Here is a 12,555-nt window from a genome sequence, read left to right on the forward strand (position 1 = left end):
TCCCAGTGCCCAGACACAAATAGTCACACAAAACTGTATTAATTACAACACTGGTTGGCCTGTTAGCTCAGGCTTATTATTAAGTAACTCTTATATCTTAAATTAACCTATTTCTTTGATCTGTGTATCTCCCAAGAATGTGGTCTACTAGTAAGGTTCTAGCATGTTTTTCTCCTTCAGGTACTATGTGGTGTCTCCTTGACTCTGCCTACTCTCTTTGTATATATCTGCTTTGATTTCCAACCTGGCTATATTCTGCCCTGTCATATTTCAAAGCCGCTTCTTTATTAACCAATTGTAATAAAGCATATTCACATCATTCAGAGGTGAATCCCGCATCAGGAGATCTTATCTATTTCCCTTTCCTAGGGTTATCCAGGCATGCCACTTTTAAGAGTCCTCCGTGTTATCTCGTTTCTGTGGGACTGTGGGTTGTAGCCTTGTTATCCTTTGCTGTACATCTAATACCCACTTATGATTAAGTATATACCATGTTTGTCTCTCTGGATCTGGGTTATTTCACACAGGTCTTGGATATAGCAGGATATATCTACACATAATAAAACAATACACAGCAAGCCAACATCCCACATCAAATTAAATGGAAAGATATTTAAAGCTATTCCACTAAAATGAGAAACAGGACAAGGTTGTCCACTCTTTCCATATCTATTCAATATAGTACTCAAAGTTCTAACTAGAGCAATAAGAAAACAAAAGGAGATCAAGGGGATACAATTGGGAAAGGAAGAAGTCAATCTCTTACTATTTGCAGATGATATGATAGTATACATATAAATAAATAAATAAATAAATAGAGGGCTGATAAACAAATCAGAGAAACGTCATTGTTTACAAATAGCCACAAATAAAATAAAATATCTTGGGGGTAACTCTAGCCAAACAAGTGAAAGAGGTATCAGGAAATGAAAAGATGTTCCATGCACTAGCATAGGTAGGATCAACATAGTAAAAATGGCAGTCTTATTCAAAAGCAATATATAGAGACAATGCAATCCCCATGAAGATCCCAATACAACACTTCACAAACTTTGAAAGAACAATACTCCTCATCTTCACAAGGAAATACAAAAAAAAAAAAACAAAAAAAAACCAGGATAGCCAAAACAATCCTGTACAGTAAAGGAATTTCTAAAAACATCACCATCCCTGACTTTAAGCTGTACTATAGAGCTACCATAAGAAGAACAGCTTGATATTGGCATAAAAAAAGACACATGGATCAATGGAATTGAATTGAAGACCCTGACATTTTAATCCACATATCTATGAATACCTGATATTTGACAAGCCAAAATTGGACAATGGAAAAAAAAAGCATCTTCAACAAATGTTGCTGGCATAAGTGGATGTCAACATATAGAAGAATGCAAATAGATCCAAGATGTCACAATCTTAAACAGATATGTGCCAAGCTCTGGTGTGCCTAAATTTGGGGGGAAAAAGTACAAAGATAAACATCAATTAATTAATTGTAGGGTATTTCAGTACTACACTTTTGCCAATTGACAAGTCATCTGAGCAAAAGATAAACAGAACAGAAAATCATTAGGATTAAATGACATCATACACCAAATGAGCTTAACAGATAGTTACAGAATATTCCACTAAAACACTAAGGAATATAGAGCCTACTCAGCAGCCCACAGAAGAATCTCTAATGTACTTGGAAAAAAGCCCCCAAATCTTTAACAAATGTAGAAAATTTTAAATAATTCTGTGTATTCTATCTAGCCATATTGTAATTGATCTTAAAGCAAACAGACAACAAATCCCTCATAATTATGTAAACTCAGATGGACTCAGGGCTATTAAACAGATCACTAATAAATGATGGATAGATCAGAGAAGAAATCAAGAAAAAAAACATTCCTGGAACTAAGTTAAATAGAAAAAAATACAACAGAACCTTGGGAGCACATTAAAAGCTACCCTATGAGGGTGATATATAGTTCTAACTTTCTACATAAAAAAATTAGAAAAGAACAAATGACCTAATAATGCAACTCAAGAACTTGAAAAAGTAATAATAAAATAAACCCAAATGATGTAGATGGAAAGAAATAAAAATCAGCAGCAATTAGTGACATAGAAACAAAGAAAATAATAAAAAAGAATCAATTAATCTCATAACATTCTTTAAGAAAATAATGAAATCAAATATCATTGGCCCAATTAACCAAAAGAAAGAAAACAAAGACCCAAAATAAAAGAATCAGAAATGAACAGAGACTACAACAGACACCAAAGAAATTCTGAATATAAGTGAATACTTTAAAAATCCCATTAAGGAAAATCTAAAAGAAATAGATGGGTTTCTAGATCCATACAAACCACAAAACTTAAAACAATAAGAGATCAGCAACCTAAATTGAATCATAACAACAGAATAGTTTGAAAGACCTTCCACTTAGGGGTGGATGGAGGAAATGAGAAAATATCTCAGTCACAGGTGGATTCAAAGCTAAATATCACCAGACTATCAACAATATACAGCCACTATTCCTAAAATTAATGAAAAGAATATAAATAGAGGAATATGTCCAAACTCCTATGAAACCAATATTATTCTAGTACCCAAAGTAGGCAATGATACAACAAAAAGAGGAAATTACAGGATAATATCCCTGGTAAACATAGATTCAAAAATTCTCAATAAAATGCTTATAATCAACACACAGTGATATATCAAATCATGACCAAGTTAGATTTGTCTGGAGATGCAGGAATGGTTCAACGCATTCAAGTCAATAAATGTAATGAATCACATCAATGGATGTAGATAGAAGTTTCTCTCCTGCTTGATCCCACAGCCATTCAGTCACAAAGAAACACACAGAGGCTTATAGTGATTATAAAGTGTTGGCCTTTTAGCTCAGGCTTATTACTAACTATCTCTTATGGGTTAAATTAACCCATTATTCTTGTCTATGTTTAGTCATGTAGCTTGGTACCTTTTCTCAGTAAGTCATTATCATCTTGCTTCCCTTGTGTCTGGTTTACAACTGATTCTCTGCCTTTCCTCTTCCCAGAATTTTCTTAGTCTGGTCACTCTGCCTATACTTCCTGTAAGTCTACTGACCAATCCACAGTTTTATTAAACTAATATGAGTGACAAATCTGTACAGTGTACAAGAGCATTATCCCACAGCAAATGGTCTTAAAACAAAAATCACAACATCTTTTCAATAGAAGCAGATAAAGCATTTGACAAGGTCCAATATGATTTCCTGATAAAAAGTCCTAGAAAGGTAGGACTAGAGGGAAAATACCTTCACATAACAAAAGCTGAGGCAATCCTAATTAAAGAGAACAATATTGGAGATATTACCATTTCAGATTTCAAGGTCTACTACAGAGTCATAGCAATTAAAACACTGTAGTACTGGCACAAAAATAGACATGTAAACAAATAGAACAAAACAGAAAACTCAAGCATAAATATACAAATTACAGCAATCTGATATTTGACAAAGTTACCAAATGCACAAACTAGGTGAAAGTATCTTCAAGAAATGGTGCTGAGAAAACTACATGTCTACAATGTCATAGAATAAAATTATACTCATATCTATTACCTTACATAAAAAACTAACTCCATGTAGATTGTAGACATCAATACATAGCAGTTGTTGTAGTAATTTGTGAGATAAGGTTTCATGTGTTTCAGACTAGCCTCAAACTCATACTATAGCTGAGGATGACCCAGAGATTTCCATCTGTTCCATTTCTCAACTTCTGGATTAGAGACATTCAGCACCACGGTTTGTTTATGAGATGCTAGGGATCACACACAAGGCTTTATGCATGCAAGCCAAACACTCTACCAACCAAACTTTGTGTCCCATCCCTGTTTTTAAAGATTCATATGAACTAAATAAGTCAACATTAATTTCTTTATTTTATGACTTTTAATCTTAAAGACACATTAAGAGTCACTCCAGGAATGATAGAATTTATTTACAGTTCCCATGAATTAGGGCACAGGTATTTGGGGAACTATCATTCAGAGTTCAACCAAAGTAAGAAAATAAAATAAAGAAGAACACATCATACCCACAAGGGAATTGGCAATTCAATAACAAAAGCTAGAAAAAGCAGCAGAGAAAGCAAAGAGAGAGAGAGAGAGAGAGAGAGAGAGAGAGAGAGAGAGAATCACTTACAGTAAGTTACTGAACTATTGAAAAGTTGACTTCAAACATCTGCTATGAGAATTGCAATGCTGGAGCATGGTCTGTCATAATAAAAACACATATTCTTAACCATCCCTGGCTATGGCCTATGTTGCTATTTGTTCTATGACAGATTTTGAAAAAAAAATATTTCCCAGGGGAATACATCAGCAACATCTACCATTTTTCTTAAGATCCTAATGATAAGCAGAGACACAGCTCTACCAGAGTTCACTCTGGGGAACCAGTGAGTCCTTTATAGACAGGCAGAAGATGAGAATACAGAGGTATTAGATTTATAGATTATTAACAGGACTTGAATCCCTCCCTATTATAGCTACTCTCTCACTTATTTTAGTTTCTATCTTTGAAACTTGATTCTGCTTGTTTATATTTTGTAGATTTTAATTAGTATACAAAGAAATAAGTCGTGTGATATTTTCCTGCTTCTATATTACTATAACGTCTTTTTTGACCTTTGACGTATTTGACCTTTCCAGTGTGCCTTCCTCCTTGTGTTGATGTCTTTCCTCTCCACAAATAGATTCACAAGCTTGTTTAGAGAAGACATTTCTTATCATGGAATGGTTTTGCCAAAAGACACAATGGCTTTCCCACCCTGAAGCTGAAACCATTAGGCCATTTCTCTTCTCTCCTGTTACAGCACCACCTAAAGAGGACAAGATGGAATCGAGTCTCTTAAGTTGAAATAGGACTTCAGATGCAAACTCTTGGCAAGAAAGATAATTCTCAGAACTTAGAAAGTTCCCTGTGAAGGTTTCCATATTGAATAGTGAATGTAATGAGAAAAATAGAACCACCCAATAAAAACAAGAAGCCGAAAGAACATGACCCTTGATGTGATCAGGCTGCCCCCACTCCCCCTGACTGACAGCTAAACTTCCTTGTAATCAACAAGGATGTTTGTGTTCTTTCTGGCCGGTGGATTTCCACAGAAGTGTTCCCAGTACACGATGCCTTGATCCTGACCTCTGACTGCTCAGCATGTCTCTTGCCATCTGCATAAGGGTATAAAAGACTTTAGCTAGGGAAATATAAAGGTTGATGTTCTTCCACCTGAAAAGAAGCTTCCATGCCTCAATCCCAGCATACCCGCCAGTCTTGGCATCCAATCTGCACTGGCGTGGCAAGTGGAGGTCCCACCTAAATCTGGGAAGTAGGGTTTCATGAACAGGGTTGCTCTGTCAGACAGATAAATCGAGGAACATATTGGAGAAGGTAATGTGTTTTTTTCATCCCCAGAGATACTCTCAGTAATACCCTCCAAAAGACTAGCAAGTATAAAGAAGAGGCTGGAGGGTGAATTGAAGGCCTCAAAAAGCAAAGCAACAAGGCATGGAAGTAACAAGGAATTCAGCAGAAGATTTCATACAAATGATTGCTAAAGTTAGCCCCTGGTTTATTATAGGAGGGGGTTTAAATGTTCCAGACTGGGAACAATCCAAGTCAGATTAAAAGGAGTATTGTGAAGGGCAGAGAAATCAGGCACTTAAAAGAAATCTCATACTGGCTCAGAATTGAGAGATAGACCATTATTTATTTAGGGGGAAAACTTACAAAACCAGGATTCTCTGCTTGAACAGCAGATGGAGATGAGATCCAAAACAATCTAGTCTACCCATGTGGGAACCAGGAGGATGAGAGGAAGCGCTGGATGAGCTTTTGCATCTGGGTAAATAGTCTATGAGGCCATGGCCCAGTAGGCGAGTAGTTACTAGCTGTAAACCTTCCAGCAACATATGTGTTTTTTCATCCCAGAGATGCTCTGAGGGAGGCCCTCTGAAAGACTGACCAGGAGAGAAGTAATAAAGAGAATGAAGGAGGGTGAATGAAGGGCCTCAAAAAGATAGAATATGTACAGATGTATGTTATTTTATTGATTGTGTTGTCCTTTGTGTTCTGGACTGGAGAAAGACATTTGATTCTGGGAACTGCTAAGAAAGGTATTTTGACTTAAAAAAAATGGGCCTAAAGAATTGATGCCTTGGAAAAGAGGTTCTACTTTAGTCTCCACAGAAGATGAGAACCTGTGGATTCATTGCAAATTCATGTGGTTTGATTCACAAGACCCCCTGAAATGTTGCTATAAAATACTCCCAAGAATGCAGCACCCCTGTTCAGCAGGAAGTAGCCAGACAGGTTGATGGCACCCAAGTTCCCTAAAGATTGTTTAAGTGGGGCCCCCTTAATGGCTCAGGAACAGTGAACCTGCTTCCCTGATTTCTGCTCTGCTCCATGCACCAGTTTGGACCCAGAGTGAGTGTGGCTGGGGCAAAAAGGCAGCTGGAGCAGAGCTTTGGTAGGTGGGTGATCAGAAGGCACTTTGCTCTGGTCTAGTCGGTGCCTGGCCTGGGGGATACCACAGCACTGTCAGGAGTATCAGCAAATAAGAAACAAGTGCTAGACCATAGAAGGCACCATTCTCCTTGTAAGGATTCCTGCTGCCATGCCTGTGCCAGTTAAGGATGAAGGATGCATCCCTGTTGTTTTGTATCAGCAGAAGAGAGACCTTGGAATCACTGTATCCATGGTTGCTGTTATTGCTATATCTGCCACCGCAGATACTGCTGTTGGATCTTTGAACTTTTCAATAGTTAATCATGTTATGTGCATTACTCCTAGCACTGTATTGCATTGTTATGGAACTCAACCATCATAATGAAAGACCCTCGACGAGGACCTCTTTTCGGGAGGAGACCTCCCCAATGCCAAGGATCAGGCTGAGACCGTATGGATGCAAATCGCAAGAGGTTTATTGAGTAGACACAGGTACCTGTGGGCAGCAAGATCTCTCGGAAGATTTGCGTGCCTGCCAACTGGAGGGCAGGCTTTTTATAGGGGAGAGCAAAAGCAAGCTTACAGAAGCAAAAACGTGGTTATCGGTTGACCGGAATGAGGCGGGGGCATGAATGGTTTCCTCTCTCAGCATGGATGCCTGGCAACAATCATCCTGTTCCTATCTTATAGCTAACCTACTTTGTTGACATCCTATCTTATTGACATCTTGCCTTGCAGTCTTCCTATCTCTATCTCCTGCTCTCTCAGGCACATGGGATGTTCTTACGGGAGCAGGCTGGCTGCTGATCCAGAGAGTTGTTTTATTTTTTTTTTTTTAAGCAAACAGGACGTTCCCCAGGGAGCATGCTAGCTGAGGGTTTTGAGGAGGGGGTCTGTAGGGTCTTCAATTTGAGAGGGGTGATGGGGGAGGGTCTTCTGTTTTGTGATAATTTCATTGGTTAAATAAAGAGACTGACTTGGCCCTGATAGGACAGAAAATTAGGTAGGTGGAGTAGACAGACAGAATGCTGGGAGAAAAAAGCCGAGTCAGTCAGTCACCATGATTCTCCCACTCCAGACAGACGCAGGTTAAGATCTTTCCTGGTAAGCCAGCTCGTGGGCTACACAGATTATTAGAAATGGGTTAGATCAATATGTAAGAGCTAGCCAATAAGAGGCTGGAACTAATAGGCCAGGCAGTGTTTAAAAGAATACAGTTTCTGTGTAATTATTTTGGGTAAAGCTAGCTGGGTGGCAGGACACAGCCCCACTGCTCCATACAACAGAGTGGCGCCCAACGTGGTAATGAACTCCACATAAAACCTGAGAGAGAGCTTAATTTTAAGCACACACAAAAAAGAGTTTAACACAGCCTTTTGCTATTTGCTAGGATGTTCTGTAGAGAGATTTCCTGATTCAGCAACAGCAACAGAAAAAAAGCTGCGTCATTTTAAAGCGCGGCTTCCTGGGGCTGTGCTGCCAGTGCAAACTCTGACTTTAAAGCATTTCAATGGCTTTTTTTTTGTAGCTCTTTTTTATTTATTTATTTATTAATTAAAGATTTCTGCCTCCTCCCCACCACCACCTCCCATTTCCCTCCCCCTCCCCTGATCAAGTCCCCCTCCCTCATCAAGGGTCTGAAAAAGCATGGGATAAAACCGGACTTGCTGAACATAGTGGACAATGAGGACTACTGAGAACTCAAGAACAATGGCAATGGGTTTTTGATCCTACTGTACATACTGGCTTTGTGGGAGCCTAGGCAGTTTGGATGCTCACCTTACTAGACCTGGATGGAGGTGGGTGGTCCTTGGACTTCCCACAGGTCAGGGAACCCTGATTGCATTTCAATGGCTTTTATGGGACTTTATGTTTCTGTTTTCTCTCAGGATCGGGAGGAAAGTAGCTGGGACCATGCCCTTGGTCCAGCTCTTCCTGCCTGGGCAGATGGTGAAATCAGACTTGGTCAGGCGGGAGAGCATGGAGGATTCCTGTCGCCATACAGAGAGATGTTTTCAGACTGCCCAGTGCTCTGTCAGATTTGGCTGAAAAGAGTTTCTGTGCTGCATGCTCAGTCTCAGAATTAAACTGCTAAGTGTGGCTCCAATGTGGACTTGCTGTGTGCCTGGAACTGTGTGTGCACAGCCCAGGGGCACCAAATGGATCTGAGGCAGGAGCTGGCTGCTCCATGCTGAACTGTGCTGACCTCAGGCAGGAACTATCGTAATTACCATAATAACAGAGCAATTAAGGTTTAGACTGGCAGTAAACAGGCTGTACTGTATTACCCCTACATGGTACAACTTAAGTTTTTAAGAACTGCTTAACATTTTTTTTTATTTTTTCATTTATTTATTTTTTAAATTTATTTATTTATTAATGATTTCTGTCTCTTCCCTGCCACTGCCTCCCATTTTCCTCCCCCTCCGCCAATTAAGTACCCCCCCTCCTCAGCCCGAAAAGCAATCAGGATTCCCTGTCCGGTGGGAAGTCCAAGGAACCCCCACCTCCATCCAGGTCTAATAAGTTGAGCATCCAAACTGCCTAGGCTCCCACAAAGCCAGTACGTGCAGTAGGATCAAAACCCAGTGCCATTGTTCTTGAGTTCTCAGTAGTCCTCATTGTCCGCTATGTTCAGCTAGTCGGGTTTTATCCCATGCTTTTTCAGACCCAGTCCAGCTGGCCTTGGTGAGTTCCCAATAGAACATCCCCATTGTCTCAGTGTGTGGGTGCTCCCCTCACAGTCCTGAGTTCCTTGCTCGTGCTCTCTCTCCTTCTACTCCTGATTTGGACCTTGAGGTTTATGTCCGGTGCTCCAATGTGGGTCTCTGTCTCTGTCTCCTTTCATCGCCTGATGAAGGTTAATATTCAGGAGGATGCCTATATGTTTTTCTTTGGGTTCTCCTTATTTAGCTACCCTTGGACCCAGCAATACCATTCTTGGGAATATACCCAAGAATGGCCTTATCATACAACAAAAGTATATGCTCTACGATGTTCATAGCAGCATTGTTTATGATATCCTGAACCTGGAAACAACATAGATGCCCTTCAATGGAAGAATGGATGAAGAAAGTATGGAATATATACATATTAGAGTACTACTCAGCAATAAAAAACAAGGACTTCTTGAATTTTGCATGCAAATGGATGGAAATAGAAAACACTATCCTGAGTGAGGTAAGCCAGACCCAAAAAGAGGAACATGGGATGTACTCACTCATATTTGGTTTCTAGCCATAAACCAAGGACATTGAGCCTATAATTACTGATCCTAGAGAAGCTAAATAAGGAGAACCCAAAGAAAAACATATAGGCATCCTCCTGAATATTAACCTTCAGCAAGCGATGCTTAACATTTTAAAAAATGCTCCTGGATTGTAAAAAAAAAATTACAGATTCACAATAGGACAGATTCAGATTTGGAATATTGCTTTTGTTAATTTTACACTCCGTTAGTGCATACTAATTAAGCCATAAATTCCACCTGGGTTGAACCTGTCCAGGCCAATGGTTAATGGGCTTGGATGGTTAAAGTACAGGGATGGTTGCAGCACTGGTCTGGCTCATTGGCACTGTCAGTCCTGGGAATACTTGGTTTAGGGCTATGTGTCTGGATCCTTTGTCGATTCCACTGCTAGTATCAAAATCAGATGAGTGTCACCCAACAGGCACTCCTAGCAATGGATGCACATCTGAAATCCACACAACTTTGGCTGCAGATTCTGGATAAGCAGTAGCCACGGATGGGCAATACTCTGGGGGCAGGATGCCACCTTAGACAGGGAATATTCGATGGCTATTCCCTATGATGGGCAAGGTATTCCACTCAAAGTAACCTAAGACAGGCACCGTTTATTTTATAAAATAAAAAGGGAGGAGTTGTTGTGATCTGGCTGCCTTCAATCCCCCTGACTGACAGCTAAACTTCCTTGCAAATCATCAAAGATGTTTGTGTTCTTTCTGGCTGGTGGATTTCCACAGAAGTGTTCCCAGTACACAATTCTTTGATCTTGATCTCTGGCTGCTCAGCATGTCTCTTGTCATCTGCATCATCTGCATAAAGTTATAATACGCAGATGGGGCAAAATAAAAGTTGATGTTCTTCCACCTGAAGAGACGTCTCCATTTCTCAACCCCAGCAACCCCCCAGTCTCAGCATCCAAGCTGTGCTGGTGCAGCAGACCCTGAAGAAATGAGTTTTTTTGACTATGTTATAACTAAGAGCTCTCAACCAAGGGAAGTACAGATAGAAGGGAAAAAAAAACGTGGAGAGCAGAGTTTTCTTTTTAAGTTTATTTGCATTTATTTGTGTATACTGTCTGTGTGCATAAATACTACATGTGTGTGGGTACCCACAAAGGCCAGAAGAAGGCATTGGATCCTTTGGAGTTACAGATAGTTTTGAACCACCTGATGTAGATGTTGGGAGCAAAATTTGGGTCCTCTGAGTGAGCAGGGAGTTCTATCGACTGATGAGACATCTTTCTAGATTCCAGTATTGAAAAGTTATATAGATAGATATTATGTGTCAATTTTGACTTTGTAGCTTATAGAAATTAATGCAATCTTCATCTTCATACACTTTAACCACCTATCCTGTCATTTATTCAAATGTAATTCTAGAAATTGTAAAATATGTATAAACAAGATATACAGTGTACAATGAACACTGAGTATGCATGGCTTAGAACACAGAGATTTGACAATCTGTTCTGTTGGTACTACCAAATACTTAGCACTCACCATCAAATTGTTTTCAAGATACTGGAACATACCTTCACAAAGGTGACAGTCTTGAGCTGAGGTGAACTACCTGCACCATATTTAAAGCCTGAGAGAGGCGGAGCCAGCACCCAGGGCTACTTAGACCAAGTGGCTTAGCATTTTATGAAATGCTTCTGATCAAAAAATAATTAGAGATACACAATAAAGACCAATTCAGATGGAAAAGAACTCTAAATGAGTCATAGTGTTGGATAAATGTATGCAAGCTTGGAAGAGAGAAGAAAGAGAATATAGAGAGTTGTAAAATAAAGTTAATGCTTTAAAAAATGGTAAAGTCTTTCAAGAGACAGAGTACAGATAATCATAGATTAAAGGGAGTAAAGAAAAATAAGCTGCCTAAAGATGGAAAATTCTCAGAGAGTCCAGATTATGTATATATTGTGTTTTCCTTGACTGTGAAGGAGCTAAGTATGGAGAGGCATTTCATTGTATGGGTTGCTAAACTAAACCAGCATGTATATTATAAAGGTATCTTGACTTCAGAATTTGGGCCTAAGGATATGGTGCTTTGGAAAAGAGGTTCTTCTTTTGTTTTCACAGAAGATGAGAACTTGTAGATTGCTTCTAGACCAATATGATTTGATAGACCACATTCCCCTGAAAGGTTGCAGAAAACACAGCCCAAAAACTACTTCACTCAACTGCTGACAGAGATGAACCTAGTACACAGAATACACCATGAAAGACCTGATTTACAGCACCCCCAAACAGCAGGAAATAGTATAGACAAATCTATGCCCATATTCCAAAATATTGTTTGTTTACATTTAAAGGGGTATATGCTATAGAGATGAATAATTTGCTGTTGTGGATCTTGCTCTATTGATACAAATTTAAGGTAAATTTTGTTATACTGTATATAACTGTATATACTGTAAATTTTGTTATACTTTTGTTCTTGATTAAGGTATTGTGTTTATATAGTTCATTTAAAAATGTAATGTATAATTAAGAAATATAAGTTAATAGATATAGGTATTCTTCAAGTCTTTCAGAGACCTTCAGAATACGGCATTTAAAATGTTTTAGTAACTTAGGACTTTTCATGACAATGAGATACATCTGCTCCTGACATCAAAAGCTACTTCAAGAAGAAGATGGGCATCAAGGAGGCTCCTTATGGAATTGGTTGGAACTGGACAAGCAGGATCCACAGAGAAATGACTGCTGAACTTGCCTAAAGGTGAGACAATCCTTCAGGGTTCCTGCTTCATGAAAGAGTCTGCGAGACACTTTGCAGGATAAAGAAGAAAGTGACTGGCAAACTGCCAATATA

General features: G+C 39.2%; 1 protein-coding gene across 1 annotated transcript in view; it reads left to right on the forward strand.

Annotated features, from left to right (window-relative positions):
* Positions 1–8,500, forward strand: part of Pde3a (phosphodiesterase 3A) — a 296,863-nt gene extending 288,363 nt beyond the window's left edge. The window contains exon 17 of the transcript XR_005973556.1: positions 8,381–8,500. The gene's annotated coding sequence lies outside the window, so the exon portion shown is untranslated. The remainder of the gene's footprint in view (positions 1–8,380) is intronic.
* Positions 8,501–12,555: the final 4,055 nt, after the last annotated feature.

Source organism: Microtus oregoni, unplaced genomic scaffold (assembly GCF_018167655.1).
Source record: "Microtus oregoni isolate MIOR12 unplaced genomic scaffold, Mior012 000002F_ref0000024, whole genome shotgun sequence".
In the NCBI taxonomy this organism is placed as follows: Eukaryota; Metazoa; Chordata; class Mammalia; order Rodentia; family Cricetidae; genus Microtus; species Microtus oregoni.